This window comes from Microtus ochrogaster, chromosome 10, assembly GCF_000317375.1.
Source record: "Microtus ochrogaster isolate Prairie Vole_2 chromosome 10, MicOch1.0, whole genome shotgun sequence".
Classification (NCBI taxonomy): Eukaryota; Metazoa; Chordata; class Mammalia; order Rodentia; family Cricetidae; genus Microtus; species Microtus ochrogaster.
Window position 1 is genome coordinate 72,356,156 of NC_022016.1, and position 10,438 is coordinate 72,366,593.

The following is a 10,438-nucleotide window of genomic DNA, read 5'->3' on the forward strand; positions in this document are numbered from 1 at the left end:
AGGTCTTTAAGACACTGATAGAAAATGCTAGATGTTAGAACTTCCGGTGGAAGAATACCGCACAAGTGCTTGTATTACTATAAGTAATCTATAGCGTCAATGCAATTCCCATCAAAATTCTGATGGCATTCTTCACAGAGCTAGAAAAAAAAACAATACAAGAATTCATATGGATTACAAATAGCCATCTAAGTCTGAAGAGAGAACACAGCGACAGACATTACACTGCTTGGTTTCCAAACACATTACAGAGCTGTTAGGGCACACGGAGCCTGGTAACCGCAGAAAACAGACATAGGCTGGTGGGACAGAATAATGGTCCCAGAAATAAACCCAATCACTGTGACCACCTAATTTTTGACAAAGGCTTTAAAAACACGGAGATGGGAGAAAAAGACCAGCCTATTCAAAAAATGTGAGGGGAAAGCCGGTTGTCTCACTGCAGATGAAGTTAGACCCACATCATTGCACCCTGTACAAAAAGCAATTTAAGTGATCAAAGTTTTAATATAAAACCTAAAATACTGAATGTGCTAGAGGAAAACACTTCGAAATATAGGTTATACGAAAACTTTCAAAACAGAGCTCGATGACCACAAGGAACACACCCTCCTGGATTAACACATGGAACTGTGTGAAATTAAATTTTTTTTTGCATAGTAAAACAAGCTATCATACAGGGTAAACAGTCCACAGAATAGGATTTTTGTCACTTGGGCGCCACATAAGGAGCTAATATCCAGAACTGAAAAAGAACTGTAAAAATTAAAGACTGAAAAATCAAAACCAACTAATGCATAAGCTAACGAACAGTTAGTTCTCAAAAGAAACACAAATAGCCAGTGTTATTTTTATTTCTTAAAGGAAATAGACCTGACAGGATTTTTATGTGTCATTTGTTACTTAAGTGAAAAATGTAAGTACCTTTTAAATATATATATTTTGCTAGGTCCACTTTATGGCTAAGTAAACTAATTCTAAGAAAACTCCTAGATCATCCACTCAATTTATTCCAGGAATAATCACGGAAATTTACCAATAAGGTTTTTTTTTTTTTAAATGTTCAACATCCCTAGCCATCAAGGTAATACAAATGAAAACTACTTGGGCATACCATCTCATATCAGTCAGAATGGCTATGATCAAAACAAAACAAAACAAAACAAATAAACAAATAAAAAGCCCCCACAGGACACCACCAAACACTGCTGAAAATGTGGAAAAGAGGAACCCTTCCTCATTGCTGGTGGGTGTGCAAAGTAGTACAGTCATTATGGAAACCGGTGTGGAAGTCTCTCAAAAAAAATTAAATGCAGGTCCCAGATGTCCCACTCCTGGGCATATACCCAAAGGCCTCTATGTCCTACCCACAGAGATAGGAGTACATCCATGTATATTGCTGCGCAATCCACAATAGCAAGGAAAAGGAACCAGCTTAGCTGCTCATCAATTGATGAATAATGAAATGTGCATACACACAAGGGAATTTTAGTCATCTAGAAATAAAAATGAAATTTACAGAAAAAAAATAGATGGGCTGAAAAGTACTATATTAAGAGGAGTGACCCAAACTAAAAAAAGACAAAACTTCATGTTCTCTATCATACGAAGATCTTAGCTCGTAATGTCTATGAGTGAAGCCTTAAAAAAGCCAAACTAAACAAAAACAAACAAATGAACTGACAAACAAAAACAGGGAAGGAACTAAGAGAGGGTAAAATGAAATGCTGAATGTAGACAAAGGAAAGCTGACAGGAGCTGGGTCGGGAGGACAGGGTAGGGAGATGAAAGGAGCAGGAGGAGAATCAACTAAAATTTTGCTTGAAAATGTTGCGATGATAACTAAGATTTGTATGGCAACTAAAAAGAAAAATCATTACAACAGATACCAAAGAAATTCAGATTATTAGAACATACTTTGACAGCAACCTGGAAAATCTAAAGGAGTGATACACTCCTATACAACCATAGCCTACCACCATGAAACCAAGAAGAAGAAAAACAACTTAAACAGATACGTGACAGACAAGCAATGAGGCCAAAGTGATAAAATCTCTCGAATCCACACAACACAGGCTCCAAAGGATTCCTTACTGAATTCTCCTAGGTTTTAAAATAATACCTGTGCTCTTCAAACCATACCAGAAAGGCGAAAGAGAAGAATGCTACCAAATTCATTTTATGAAGCCAATACTACTCTGATACAAAACCAGACACTGGCAAACCAAATTCAATACATATAAAAAAGACAAGTCACTATGATGAAATTTATTTAATTCCACAGTTCATTAAGTATGCAAATCAGTAAGTGTAATACATCATTACATAAATTAGAGTCAAGGACAGAAACCATATAAACATATTAATCAATGCAGAATTTGACAAAGCTCAACATTCCCTACATACAACACCCTGAAAGAACTAAGAATAGGTGAAGCATATACCAGCAATAAAGGGCATATACATCAAACCTATAGCCAATATTATACTAGATGAGAAAAACAGCATTTCCTCTAAAACCAGGACCACGACAAGGGGACCACTTTCATGACTCTTGTTCAATATAGTCCTCAAAATCTTAGCTAGAGCAATAAGGCAAGAGAAAGAAATTAAAGTCCTACAAATGGGAAAGGAAGAGTTAAAGTGCCCCAGTTTGTAGATAACATGACCTTGTGCTTAAAAGACTTTCAACAGTGAGGGGGCTCAGAGGGTAAGGACACTTGTTGCCAAGGCTGTCATGGATCTCCAGAAGCTACAGGGTGGGAGGCGAGAACCCACACTAGCAAGTTGTCTTCTGACTCATGAACACTATGGCAAGTATGCAACTCCCACACATATTAAAGAAAGAAGAAGTGTAAAATATGAAAAAGACTTAAACAGTCCATCAAAACCTCTTAGAACTGAAAATCACCCTCATCAAAATATTAGAATATAAAATCAACATGTAAAGGACCAGTAAACTTCCTCTATAACAATAACAAGCATGCTCAGAAAAAAAATCAAATCAAGGAAATAATCTTAATCAAGGAAATGCAAAAAAAAAAAAGCAAAATATGGGCTAGAGAGATGGCTCAGCCGTTAAGAACACTGGGTACTCTCCAGGTTCAATTCCCAACACCCATATGGCAGCTCATAATTATCTATAACTCCAGTTCCAGTGGCACCAACACCCTCACACAGCCATACATGCAGGCAAAACACCAATGCTCATAAAGTCTTTTATAAAAAGCAAAACATATTGGCAAAAACCTAACAAAGGAAATAAAAGAATTATTCAATGAAAATTTAAACACCTAAGGAAAAAACTGAAAATGACACTAGAAGATGGAAATACTTCCATGCTCATGAATTGCCAGAATTCACACTGTTACCACCTATCTGATTTTAATAAGGATGCCAGATACAGTGATTGGTAGAAATGCCACTCCTTCAACAAATGGCACTACGGAAAAAGCTGGATAGCAACAAGGAAAAGAATGGTAATTAATCCATTTGTCTCTAAAAGAGAGAGAGAGATTGAAACTATAGGCACAGGGGACCGGAGAGACAGCTCAGAGGTTAAGAGCACAGGCTGTTCTTCCTGAGTTCAATTCCCAGCAGCCACATGGTGGCTCACAACCATCTGTAATGAGATCTGCTGCCCTCTTCTGGCGTGTAGGCACACAGGCAAGTAGAACATTATATACATGATAAATAAAATCTTTATAAAAATATATAACACCCTTGGGACTAGAGATTGTTCAGTGGTTAAGAGCACTAGCTGCTCTTTCAGAGAACCCAGGTTCACTTCCCAGCCCCCACATGGCAGCTCACAAATGTTTTAACTCTAGAGTCTTACTCAGACTTCCGGTGGGTCACAGCCCTCAACAAGTGCCCCGTTTGTCTGCACCACCCCACACTGTACATCACACAGCCTGGGGCTCCTCAAAGCACCCTCTTTCCTGCATGTCCCATGGGACACGCTGTCCTCTGTGGCTGGGATGTCTTTCTCACTCACGCCCTCCATTGCTTGAGCTGTGTTGTACTCCCTATGGCATAGTGGCCATCACTTTCATCAGAACAGCCACGGCTGCTCACCTCAAGATTGGGCTTGTAGATTGTTGATATTCTTTCCCAGAAGGAGGGGGTGGGAAAAGGAGGAACTGGGCCCTCACTCGTAATTCAGCGACTTTCTCCCACACCCCCATAACTATTGTGTGTAATTCTGCCCTAATTACATGTGGTCAAAGCAGATGTTATACTTACGTGAAAAAAATCTACAAAATCATTCACAATGAATAAATGTCAGCAAAGTATTTGTATTTTAAAAGTAAAAAGAGGGTCTGAGGTCATCACTTAGGTGGTAGACTGCTTGTCCTGCATGCATGGGACTCGGGCTTAATATCTACCATGGCATAAACTGGGAATAATGGTACATGCCTCTAATCCCAACACTTGGGAAGTAAACACAGGAGGATCAGATGTTTAAGGTAAAAGTGGGTTACATGAGACCTTGTGTCCAAAAACTCAAGAGGGAAGGAGAAAGAAGAGAAACGGGAAAGGAGAGGAGGTCAAGGAGGAAGCAATGCTCCCAGTAGTACCTGTAATAATCACTAACGGTACATTTATAGCAGCGGTGTAGCAGTGCTAGAAGACGTGTGTTCAGTCACCTGAGGAAACCCAAGTATACACATGGCTCTTCCAAGGAGTAAAACAACAAATCTGTACCCCTTACAACTGGGGCAATTTGTTATCAAGCAGAACACTTAGATATGGCTCAGGTTGAAAATACAGTGTACAGTGACAAAGACAAAAATGTACAGCAATGGCCTCAAATCTCCAGTGAGTCAGAAGCAAGTTCTTTCTGAGAAAGCTTTCTCAGGAATGATTAGCTGAAACACAGAATATTAGCTTAGAGACTGGACAGAAACAAAACGAGCTTTCAAATTAACCAGATTTTAATTTGATTTTGTGGAAAATGTGGACACGCAATCAGGCCACTTTCTCTTGTGTGTATTGCCAATGAGTTCCATACAGTGCGGACATTAGACAGAACCTGCGAATATGAAATGCTTTCAAATTCACTAATCTTTTCAACATGGTTACTGAAGAAAAATCTTTCCCACCGATCATTTAACTCACAAAAATGCATTAATAAATAAAACTGAAATTAGAATCTATAGTTATTTAAGCAACATCACTGTGAGTCTGTTGTCTTCTGTTCTGAAACCAACTGTAAAAAGTAGTCCCATTTCAATGATTTAACAGTGTTTTCAAATAGAGACATACTCTAGCCCTGCACTAAGGATTAACACACCATGGGACTATTTCACAGGTTCCTGAAAAACAATCAAGTAATTGCTATCCAGTAATATGTTATAACCATACACATCATCTAGTGTCTGTCAACGTTCAATTTTATTGTTTACATTCAAAAAACACTGTATAGTAGTGAAACGTGATAAAAACACAACCATTGCCCCCAAAATAATATCAAAATACTATCCTTCAAGGTCATAGTTCATAACAACTTCACGATCAACACTCAAAACAGTACAACCATGGTATTTGTGAACAGTCTTGACACAAAGCTGTATTTTGGTATATTAAGGCAGCTTCAGTCAACATTTTGAATAACAATATTTACTAAAACAAAAGACAGTTTTGATATTTAGATATTTGAGGTTTCCAGGAAATTTTAAGCATCTTACAATAAGAACACTATAATTTATGGAACTGTGTCTTAAACATTCTTAGCACTATGTTCTTATTACATACGACACCTAAAAACGAGATACTCATCCTGTCGGTATCAAGGTTGTCTAGTAAAAAAGCCAAGACTGAGGCTGAATGTGTGACTATAAACCCCACTTCCAGGTTTTCAAACAGCTTCTCACACACATCTGTGAGGTAGGTTATTATCCACATTTTGTATAAGAGAGAACTACACAGGGTCACATAGCTGTGCTGCGATAGGAGCAAACAGGGAATTCGATTTCAATTAGACTCAGTCTTCAACTCTGCGTTTCTTTCTTTTATATACTTTAAAACATAAAGATTGCTAGTAATTGCATTCATTTTTAAAAGCACAAGAAAGTAGCCAAATGTTTGCCCAGGTGGCTTTTAAAAGTGATATAAATGAAACAGAAACTCTATTCAGTGAAGAACTTCTAGTGGTGATGGCGTGAGGTTTGGTCAAGTGGAACTGAAGAAGCAGAAGCAAACCACGTGACCCTTTGTGGGGCAGCTCACAGGGAAACAGAAAACTCAAAAGAAAATGGAGTTTGATTGTGTGTTTGCTTTAATATGCTTTTTCTCTGCAGTTATTTGAGAAGGCACCAGGAACTGTTTCTTTCTTTGTGTAGACTGTGGATCTATGTTTCTTCCATTTTTGGAAAATGTTCTCCATCTAGAAAAATGGGCTTCATTTGGTAACAAATATTATTTACAAGAGACTTTTAGCTGTGAAAATGCACATTCAGATTAATAAGAGAAAAATAAAAATGCAATTCTTCTTTCCTAGGAGGCTTCTGTTTTCCTTAAAACTTTAACATAAAGTAGCAAGTCTTGAATTTAAAAAAAAAAAAGAATAACTGTATAAACCTTATTTTTTTAAAAAAAAAAAAGTCTATTTTCAAATCTTTATTCTAGGACATTCTTCTAATCCTTAACTATTTTTTTAAAACTGGAAAGAATATTATACCCTATAATTTCCTTAATTGCACTTTAAATATAATTGAATTAACCCACCCTGCTTGTCCAAATAACCGTGAATTACCTCTATAAAATCTGAACTGCTAATAGACACAAACTCTAGTTACCAAAAGTCACATGCAGTTGCAAACGGCATTGCTGTACAAGGCTGGCAGTAAACATTAATGTTGGCTCACAAAATACAGGCCTGCAGTCTGAGAACTTCTGGATGGGATCTGATTCTTATCAGGTTATGGCTGAAGAAGTTTAATCAAAACTTAATCCAGTCTAGACTGTGGGTCCTGTTCCTCATGCTATAACCAGTGCTATCAACTGCATCACAAATATTCAAGGAAAGGCTGGTATAAGAAGTCACTTTCTTGTTGAAATAGTATGTATGTTTATGTACATATACCTATATGAATGATTTAAAGCTCACTAACTTAAGTTGTGTTTCCAAGTTTTAAAAGGCTTGAGAGAATCTCTGTCGAGCCAGTAGTGACCAGGTCGTTCATAGAGAGTGCTCTATGAAAATAGGGTCACATCATTTCTGCACAAAATAAAAAGTCACCAATATGAAATTTAGATAAGCCTATTTTCACTAACAGTCACAACTTAGGGACTGGGCCTAGTTTTCCTTTACAGATTGTACTTTAAGAATCACATAAATAAGGGCAGGAATTTAGGTCAGTGGTCAAGCACTTGCTTCACGCATGTGAAGCCCTGGGTTCAATTCCCAGTAAAAAAGCGCCCTACACCCCAAAATCACATAAATAAAATTGAAGAAAAAATTATGTTCTATAAATTTTTCTAGATTTCAAGCACCCTCAATAACTTATAAATACTTATAAAAATCATATAATATAATCATAAATATTTCACATAGTTACATCGAGCTAGTATAATCAACTAGCTTTTATAATTAACTAGATAAATTCAGTTACAACTACTGTATGTCACTCCAGGACTCACAAGCAATACACCAGTGTTTAGTTTAGTACTTGCCTATCAGAAGTCTCACAAACTCGAACTGTTCAGCCCAGAAGAAAGGTCAAGTGACTGGTACCACTGAATCCACGTCTGGCACTCCTGACTTACGGAGAGACTGCTGTCCCTGCTCACTGGACTGATCACTGAAAGGGGACATGAACAGAACTGCAAATTGTTAGCACTGCCACCACAAGATTAGCAGCCATTTTCTGATTAATGCTAAATTCACGTGCGGCTCTTGATTTGCTGACTTTTTCTGCCGTCTGCACTCCGGCAGTCCACGAAGCTGTGTTTAGAATACACCTTTGAAATGCATGGAACTAGGACAAAACCTTCATACCAATATAAAAATACAGATGCATAAGAAGAGGACACTAACACGAACTCTGAAGTAAACAAAGGGGGCACCAGCTATTCTCTCTATCCCTTGCATTTTAGGATCTCACAATTGAGGCCGAGTCCAAGACGGAACTTCCTCAGAGATGCACAGAGCTTTCACCCAAACTTTTCAACGGAGTTGCTGAGAAGTGCTGAAGTCCTGATTCCTACTTTTTTATTTTATTTTATTTTTGGTTTTTCGAGACAGGGTTTCTCTGTGGCTTTGGAGCCTGTCCTGGAACTAGCTCTGTGGACCAGGCTAACTGAAGGAAAGGTAACAGGTAGAGAGATATGCCAGACTGAAGAGTTTCAGCTCTTTAAACCCAACACAAATCACACAGGGCTATGAGCAGATTCCACATTTAGATAGGAGACTTAATACTAGTTTAACTTACTAACCAGTGAGCAGATAGAGCCACAGGGTCTGTGGTAGGTATGTTTTAGGATATTAAATTGTATAAATCAGTGCGGGGCCCACATTAACTGAGCATGCTTACATGTTAGTAGATACTACAGATAAAGCAGTATAAAAATCTGATTTGGTTGTTTATGATTATTTTCCAATTATATTTCCTTTTATCTCAAGTATTAAATTTGTATTCCCTGAGTACAAACTAGCTAAGAAAAAAGGACACCCAGAACTATATAAGTATCTTTGAAGACTTACTTGCATGATAGAGAGACTTCACTGTGCTAAATAAGCCACTTCCCTGGCACACGAGGACATATATTTCCACTTAGCTTGGGCCCCTGGCTTCTCTCTGCACATGACCAGAGAGAAGCAAGGGGCTCTAAAATGGTTTCTTCATCCAAACAAAACTCTAATTTGTGAATGGTATGCTTTTCTCTCTCCCTGTAGACTTAATTTGAGACAGCTTCGATTTTAGTTTCCCAAATCAAAGTACTTAGAAAATGTTCCGTGGCCATGGAAGAATGAATTCAAACTGGCTCTCCATGGAGCCATACCAGCAAGTTACCGGTCTCTTATTCTTCTGGTTTTTCATAAGTAACCTTGTCTAAGACTTTCCAGTCATCCACTGAGTGAAGAAAAGAACAGAAGTTCTACTTTAAAACATCAGTCTTATTAAGAAACCCAAGCCGTGACACAAGCTGCGGGCTCTGGATAAGCATGCCCGCATGGTAAAGGGTGTGTCTCTACCTAAATCAGGCTGTCCACAGCAAGTGAAAGGGAAGAAGTGCTGTCTGAAGTGTCACGACCACGCCTGCTGTGGCACTCGGGGACAGCTGCTTTCCATACTTCCTTATGGGATGTTCAGGCTTCTTTATTGTTTACATTGTGAAGCAGGGTCTTGATATCTATCTAGTCTAGTTTGGCCTCAAAGTATCTTCCTGCCTCATGCTCCCCAGTGGGATTACTGGTAAGCAACATCCTCAGCTGATGTTTTAAAACAGTAAACTAGTTTGGGCAAAGTAAGGCCACACACAATTATGTGGCCTGCTTTTTCTGAACGAACTCATCAAAGATTTTAGTGCTGCTTCTGTAAGATGCAGCACAGAACACAATGTTTTTCAAAATGAGTCCATGATATTTCTTTGTTTTAGGAAATACTATTTTAGAACAAGATGGAGTCCGTTTCCGGGACATAAATAAGGCCCACACCTATAACCTAACAGTAATTATCCCTAGGTTAGCCTGATGTTAACTCAGTACTTGCCATGTCCAGTGTTGACTAAAGTGTGGGAACTTTAAATTTGCAAAGCAGTCTTTCCTTCTCTATTCCCAGGAGCAAAGAAAAAAAAACTGCTATGAGCCGGGTGGTGGTGGTGCACACCTTTAATCCCAGCACTCGGGAGGCAGACGCAGGCAGATCTCTGTGAATTCGAAGCCAGCCTGGTCTACAAGAGCTAGTTCCAGGACACAGCTAGGACTATTACACAGAGAAACTCAGCCTCAAAACAAAACAAACAAACAAAAAACCTATGCTATGACAAAGTTCTAGCTTCTTTTTTGCTAGATGGGTCACCAAATTCTCTCTGCAAACCAATTTATCCTATCACCTAGACTCATAAAATAATTGTTTTGAAATGTTAAAAGAAAAGAAATAAAATGACCTTCAGTTCTCCTGAAATTCAATAGGCAACTGTCAATCTGGGTATTAATAAACACTGGAACAAATAAGATAATAGTAAATAATTTTTAGTTCTCCACTAGCATCATAATTATTCAAACAAAGTAGTTTTGCTATGAGCGAGCTCCTAGCATCAAATTCACTAGACTAAGAGAGCATTCTGGCAACCTTGCTGCCTTCAAAACTGTTGAGGATATTGTAATTAGAGGTAAGGAATCCAATAATTTCCTTATTTCAAAGCCTCCCATTCATAATTAGAAAATATTATGAGCAGGTATTTCCCTCCAATACACACACACACACACACA